The sequence below is a fragment of the Equus quagga genome, chromosome 1 (genome assembly GCF_021613505.1).
Source record: "Equus quagga isolate Etosha38 chromosome 1, UCLA_HA_Equagga_1.0, whole genome shotgun sequence".
NCBI lineage: Eukaryota > Metazoa > Chordata > Mammalia > Perissodactyla > Equidae > Equus > Equus quagga.
Window position 1 is genome coordinate 76147740 of NC_060267.1, and position 7982 is coordinate 76155721.

A 7982-nucleotide genomic window follows, 5' to 3' on the forward strand; every position below is an offset into this window, starting at 1 on the left:
CTGTGTGGCAGGCCCCGAACTAGGCTCTTCCCGTAGGTAATGAAAGCAGGTGGTCGTGCAGGACTGGAGAGCTGGCCGTAGCTGGTGTGTGGGGTGCAAGGTGAAGAGGTGCAGGAGAGAGCACAGGGGGTGCTGGCCAGACTGAGAGGGGCCTGGAATGCCCAGGAGCAGACTAAGGACTTGATGCCTTTGGGGAGGGGAGGTCGAGGCAGAGAACCCGGGGAGGGAAGAGCCTGAGATGTTTGATGGGTCCCCCTTCCCCCCTGCAGGGTCAGACACAGAATGGTGAACAGGACCACAGGCTGAGGCAGCTGGCCGGTCAGGGAGGGCCACTCCAGGCCCCCAGTTGGTGGGGCTGCCGAGTGGCATCTTGACGAACGGCCTGCCTGTTCTGGGGACGGCTTGATGGTGGCTTTCCAAGGACTGCTGTTTCTTTCTCCCCGGCAGCTTCTGCTGGGCCAGGAGAGAAGGGACCTTTGGGCCAGTCAAGTCCAGCTTGTGACTTGTGCTGGCCAGGGCAGCTGGGGACGGAAACAGGACATGACATCCAGTACCTCCCTTGTGCCAGGCCTGTGCCAAGCACTTCACCCCTGCACGTGGTCCTCCCCACGGTCCCAGGAGGCTGCTGTTGACATTGTCATTTTACAGAGGAGGATGCCGAAGCTCGGGCAGGGAGGAGGACTTGCCCAAGGCTCCCGCACTGGGTGGGTCTTGAATCTGGGTCTTTCTACCAGAAAAGCCCATCTCCCAAGAAGCTCCCCTTGGCCCCAATTGGGCTGCCTCAGTTTCCAAGAAGTAGCAACCCTTGCTGTCTTGGCTTAGAGGGGATACATGGGTAAGAGGGTGCCTGGCCTGGCTGAGCTGCCAGGGAAGGTGGAGAGATGGGCAGGAGGAAGGCCTGCCTCCCTGCGTGACCTGCCCTGCCCTCTGCCCACCTCCTCCTGACTCCAGGGACTTCCCTTCTCCTCATGGCTGCCAGGCACCTGCCATCACCTCAGTCTCCCCTCTGAGACTGTCTCTCCTCTGAAATAATGGGGCAATGATGCCCCCTTGATAGGTGGGTGTGAGAGGGAAGTGAGGCCATGTTTGTAGACAGCCCAGGCCCCTGAGTGTTGGCTCTGGGTACTGTCGCTGGGACTGCTGGGGTCTTTGCTATTGTCGCAGCCTTGCCACTTCTTTGCTTGTTGGCTCTTTGGCCCTGAAGGCCAGCCCGCCATGGGGAGGGGGACAGGGGCTGGGCTCTGGCTCCTGTTCTGTGGGTGACACTGGGCCACGTGCTTCTCTGCACTTGGGCTTTGTCACCCGTGGCTCTGCAGGCTGCGGATGTTAGGACTGGGTGTCATCCGAGGCCAGGTCCCGTTGTGACATTAGGGGCAGGGGCTGGTGGGGGGCAAGTTGGTCCCTTCCACTGCCTTCTCTACCTGCTGTACCTTCTGCAATGAATTGCCTGGAAAGATCTCAGAGAGATGCCCCTTTGGAGAGTGCGCTTAGAGGAAGCAGGGACCCCTCCCCACACGGGCCCCAACGTGCCTCCGCCTGATTATAGCACCCCCACACAGCACACATCCAACACACACAGCATACCCACCCTATACAGAGCACACATCAGACACGCCACACATGGACAACACAAACCACACCCCAAATACATACGATACACATCAACACTTTCACAACACATTCACGATACACATACACACACACACAAATCGCAGAATTCTGGTGCATTTCACATCTTTTGATCGAGAAAATATATTTCAACAAAAACTCTATGAATCCAGCGATGCTTCAAATGATTTGGTATTTTGTGCGTCTTGACAGTATCTTTTTTTTCTTCTTTTGAGGAAGATTAGCCCTCAGCTAACATCTGCTGCCAATCCTCCTCTTTTTGCTGAGGAAGACTGGTCCTGAGCTCACATCTGTGCCCATCTTCCTCTACTTTATATGTGGGACACCTACCACAGCATGGCTTGCCAAGCACTGCCATGTCTGCACCCTGGATCCTAACCGGCGAACCCTGGGCTGCCGAATTGGAAGGTGAGCACTTAACCGCTGCGCCACCGGGCCGGCCTCTCGACAGTATCTTTAGTCAGTTGAAAATCAGCCATTCAAAGATGCATCAAACACAATCTTTCCTCTGGTCCCAGACAGTGCCCAGGTCTTAGGGGTCCGGGCCCCCCAGTGGAAATGCTGCACGCCCCAGGGCTCTGGCGTACAAGGGCAGGCACCCCTGGTGCAGACCACCATTTAGTCACTCCCTTCTGGTGGGGCTTTGGGCTCCGGGTCCCTCTTGCTCCTCCGCCGTCCTTCATCCAGTGTGTGGCTCCCCTCCCTCTGCGTCGCAGGCCTGAGGCTGTGTGCATGAGTGTGAGTGCTGCTGGGTGCATGTGCACTTGTGCTTGTACGCGTGTCTGGGGAGGAGGCGGGCGCCCTGCCCTGTCCGTGAGCTCATAAACCGCTGTTCAGAAGGATCCTCCTGCAGAGAAACTGCCCCGCCGGCTCCACCCAGAACAGAGAGCAGATGGAAAATTGGAGCAAGCCCTTTTCCCGGGTCAGGGAAGAAAATATTCTTTTTTCCCCTTCTCTCTAAAAATACGCTCAGGCCTTTTTCGAGCCTTGATGCAATAAAAACCAGCTGTGGCTCAGAACAGCCCCTGAAGCCCTTGCCCAAGAAAAGGAAAACAAAAACAGCGCTTGGAGGCGGGGTCGAGGCCTGTGGGCGCAGCCTCCAGCCACCTCCGACCTGGAATTGTGTCCTAAATGGAACAGAACAGTCCCTGTTTGTTTGTCCTGGTGTGGGCTCAGGGCAGCCAGGGTCACTTAGCCCTCCTGCTTTAAATTCTTGGTGCTGAGGATGAGAAGGTGCCAAGAGGTGGGTGTGGTATGGACTCTGCTCCCAGGTACCTCCCCATCTCCTGGGGGAGACAGATGGGCACTCAGGTATCACCGTCGACCTAAGGGCGTCTTCTGGTAGCCTAGAGCGGGGAGAGGCCGTGCCCAATTTGGGGGGCAGGAAGGTTTCCCTGAGCAGGGGACATTTGGATGGTCTTAAAGGGAGGAGACAGCGAAGAGTATTCTAGGAGGAGGGACCAGCTTCAGCAAAGGCCTGGAGAGAGAGCCAGCAATTACTGTGCAGTCACCAAAATATAAAGCAAAGGTGGGGGACACAGGGAAATCAGCTTGGGGGGCCTGGGACCCTGGACGCTGGGTGAGATGTTTGTTGGGTGATAGGGAGCCATGGAAGGTGCTTGAGCAGAGGAGTGACTTGTCTAGAGCTGGGCTGCTGGGAGGATATTTGGAGGGGAAGTCTGGTTGCCTAATTTGAGGTGAGGTTTTGTTGGGGAGTCCCTTAAAGATGGAGCCGTGCCTTCTAACGGGACTTCCTGGGACCCTTGCCCATCTCCATGGCACAAGCGCCCCTGGAGAAGAGAGTGGGGAGGTGCTAAGGATTTGGAGTCAGGAGATCTGGCTTCTAGTTCTGACTCTGCTGTGGACTCGTGTGTCCTTAAACAGATCCCTGTCCTTCCTAGGCCTCTACTGTCCCACCTGCAGACAGGGACCATGAGGTCCCCACCTTTCGCTGGAATATCAGGGCTGGGCAGGCTCATGAGGCCCTGATGGACGGATGAGGAAGCAGATGGACCTGGAGAGGGGAGGGGATTGCCCTCTGTCACCCAGCGTGCCAGCAGCCAGCAGGGTGGGGACCCAGGCTCCCAGGATCCCAAGCTCCAGGATCTGCCCACTGGGGCTGGCCTCCGGCCACAGCTCTGCCCCCAGAAAGCTGCCTCCTCCATCAGCCTTGCCGCAGATGTGAGGCCTGGGCCGGGGCTCAGGGGCCTGCTCCTCCGCTCCTGGGGAAGGAGCTTCAAGTAATGGCACACAGTGACCCTCATGTCATCCTACCTCCTTTCTGTCATCAGCAACCCCGTGAGGATGGGTTTGTCACCCTTGTGCAGAAGACAGAACCGAGGCTCGAGAGGAGGATGGACTTTCCCCAAGACTCACAGTGGACACGGAACAGAGCTGGGATCTGAGCGCTTGTCTCTGTGCCCCGGGCTGCTCTGCTGGGCGGCCTCTCCTTCCTGCCAGCTCCCTGCTCCCTCCAGCCAGACCAGCTCTTGTCCTCCATTGGATCCCAGGGCCGCAGCTGGGCACACAGTAGGTGCTCAGAAAATGTTCGTGGGGTGGCTGGATGGCCTGGGGAGAAAGTACAGGCTGGGCCAGCGCGGCCTCATTCAAAGCCCTTTCCTGGCCAGGACAGCGCCCCCTCTTCAGGCAACCTCAACACGACGGCCCTTGGACATCCTCCAGTTCCCGTGCGGTGACCGAGGGAGGTCTGGCTCCCTGCAAGCCTGCCCCCCGCCCCGACCATGCCCAGCCCAGCAAGGTGAGTGGACGCCAGGGCAGACACTGGAAGTGAACAGAGGTGACCGTCAGTAGTTACCCCAAGGCTGCTGGGGCCCCAAGAGTGGTTGAGGACCCCTGAAAAATTAGAAGGGGCCCCACAGTGGCAGATCAGCTACAAGTCCTCACGGCATGTGTGTTGCACGCTGCTTCCTGGACCAACTCTCCCCCGGCCCTGGGTGCCCCTCAGTGTTTTCTGGAGCCTCTGAAGGGTGCTAGCTGCCTGGCAGCAGCAGCCCCTGGAGGCAGGTGCCTCCTGGCATCGTGGCAAGTTGGCCATGCTCCTCATGCCTGGGCTCCTCACAGTCTTTCCCCCAAACCTCCCCAGCCGGCACCAAATCCCCACCTTTCTCTGCCTTACCCTGGACCCCTCCTACCTGCCAAGACTGTTCTCTGATCTTACCTTGGATTTCATCCTCTTCCTCCTCTTACCTCCTCTGCAGCTTCTCGGAGACCATGGCAACCTGGAGGCCCAGAGGAATAACAATAATAAAGCCAATGATATTTTTTGGGTACATTTTCTTGAGCATTAACTAAGTACCAGGAGCTGTGCTAAATGCTTTGCATTCACTGTTCCTTTTAATCCTCACGATAAACCTAAGAAGGAGTTAATTATGAAGACTCCTGACAAGAAACAAATGGCCCCATCAAAGGATTTAGTGAGTGGGTATCAAACTCATGTGCACATTGGGGTCACCAGGAGCCTCAAAACCCCAATGCTTAGTCCTCCCCCCTGGGTTGTGATCTCATTGTCTGGGGTGTTGGCTCAAGCTTTGGAATTTTTAAAAGATCCCAGAAGATTCTAATGTGCACGCAAGTTTGGGAACCACTGGTTTTCCTGGAGAGTTTAATGAAGGGAATTTTTTTTTTTTTTAAAAAACAGCTTTATTGAGGTATAGTTAACATTACAATCAATTCCAGATATTTAAAATATACAATTGGATAAATGTCTTTTTGCCATTGTAACCATCTTTAACTTTGTGGCTCAGTAGTGCTCAGTATATTCACATTGTTGTATAATGGATCTCCGGAAGTTTTCATCTTGCTAAACCGAAACTCTGGACTCATTAACAGCTACTCCCCATTTCCAACTCTCTCTCCTCCTGGGAACCACCATTCTACTTTCTGTCTCTGGCTTTGACTACGCTGGGTATCTCAGATATGGTATTTATCTTTTCGTGTCTGGCTTATTTCACTTAGCACAATGTCTTCAAGCTTCATCCACGTTGTAGCGTGTGTCAGAATTTCCTCCCTTTTTAAGGCTGAATAATGATCCATTGTATGGATAGATCACATTCTGCTTCTCCGTTCCTCTGTTAATGGACCCTTGGGTTGCTTCCACATTTTGGCTGTTGTGAATGGCACAAATGCTGCTATGGACATGAGAGTACAAATAGCTCTTTGAGACCCTGCTTTCAGTTCTTTTGGATAGATACGCAGAAGTGGGATAGCTGGATCATATGGTAGTTCTATTTTTAGCTTTTTGAGGAACTTCCATACTGTTTTCCATAGTGGCTGAACCATTTTACATTCCCACCAACAGTGCACAAGAGTTCCAGTTTCCCCACATCCTCACCAGCACTACCTTCTGTTTTTTTGACAGTGGCCGTCCTAATAGGTATGAGCTGCTATCTCATTGTGGCTTTGATTTGCGTGTCTCTAATGATTAGTGTTGTGGAGCATCTTTTCATGTGCTTGTTGGGCGTTTGTATATCACCTTGGGGGAATAACGCAAGGACTTTTTACTGGGTTAAAGGACCCAGTAGGGGATGATGACAACCCAGAGACCAGCAACAGCAGGAAGCTGTAAACATCTTTAGGGCTGGGGTGACGAGAGGCGGGCATGGTGTTACCAGAACGTGCCAGAGCGGGAGGCATGGAACAAGGGCTGCGGACAGGAGTGGTGACCGTGGGAGAGGGACACAGCCACAGCCAGAACTGTGGCCCAGCAGAGGGAGTGTGGAAATTCCCCGACCTCTCTCTCCTCCTGCCTGCCCTCTGATCTCCAGCCTGGGTGAGGTCAGCCTGCTGAGGAGCAGGGCAGGGAGAGGTGAAAATGGATCTTGGGGCAAGGAGCAGGGCAAACAGAATTATCCCCTAAATCGGTATATGCTGCTAGCTCCATTTTATACCTGGGGAAACTGAGTCAAGGTCAGCACAGCTTGGAGGCTGTTGGACCAAGATCTGAATCTTGGTCTAGGTGATGCCAGTGGAATGTTCTCACCATTAGGCAACACTGCCTCCCTGCAGCGGGCAGTGCTCAGTGCAGGGGAGAGGGGGCGGTGCTCCTTCATCCACAGTGCCAGCTCCTCCCTTAAGCTTGGCCCAGCTCCTCTGCCTCCTCCTTGCTCCTTCCTCTTCCTTTGAGAAAACAACCAGGTTGATGTCGATCTTGTTCTTGATGGAGGTGGGGGCGGGGAGGGAATTTTCCCTTGCTGAAGACACCCAGCTCCGCCCCTATGGGAGGCTCCAGCCTTGGCTTGCTCTTATCTGTGCCTGGAGCCACCAAATCCTAGAGCTGAAAGAGACCCACAGGCTCAGAGCAAACTTCTCATTGCCCAGAAGGAGAAACTGAGGCCCAGTCTCACAGTGGGGCCTAGAACCCAGGCCTCCTGTCATCCCAGGGCTCCTGCAGTGTAGCTGAGCCCACTTTGCTTGTCAGAGCTGGTCTTTACAGAGGAAAGATGCTGGACCGTGGGTCATTCCCATCCATCCATCAGGATGCCCTACCAGTCTCCAGACCAGGAAAGAAGTCGGGTTGGTGGGCAGGATGTGTGACCAGCTCTCCAGGAGGAAAGCCTGTTTTCAAGCACTTTTGTGCCGCCTGTGGCCTCTGTGTGGCTCATAGGGGGAAGGCAGCCTCTTTCGTCTCCTTTCAGCCCCCAACTCTGGGCTCCCTGTGCCTGGAGGGCGTCCCTGTGGGCAGCGTGCAGCCCAGAGGCCCCCCGAGACTGGCAGACTCACAGGGTCCTGGACCCTCCCCAGGGGAAGGGCTGCTAGCCATCCCCAGGTCCAGCCTCTTATCATGGAGGCGGGGGTGGTTGGGGGGTGGACCAAAGTCCAGAGAGGCTGAGTAACTCATCCGGGGTTGTCCTGAGATGCATGAAGGTGCTGGACGCTGGCGCTGCCGGTGGTTGGCAGGCTCCAAGCCCTTTCTTCCCGCCCCTTCTCCGGAGCTCTGCTCAGCAACCACCCGCTTGCATTTTTGCAAAGTGATGTCATCTGCAGATAATGGATTTTCCGTTCCTGGTGGAGCAGGAGTTCCAGATACTGCGCTTTGGGGGAGGGGCTCAGGAAAGCTGGTGGTCCACCCCTCAGGCAAGGGGGCTGGGTAGACCCGTACACTCTGACTGCCACCTCTGAGGTTCAGAAGGCAGGGCCCTCGCCTCAGGCCTCCTGGTCTCCTGAGCCCTGAATGAACAAAACTGCGAAGACCCCAGAGACTCTGTCTCTGTGTCTCTTAGCCTCTTCCTCATGCTGATGGGTGTCTGAGGCCCAGAGAGGGCAGGGCCTTGCCCAAGCTCACACAGCATTTAGAGGCAAAACCTGGCCTCACACCCAGACTCCTAACATCCTGG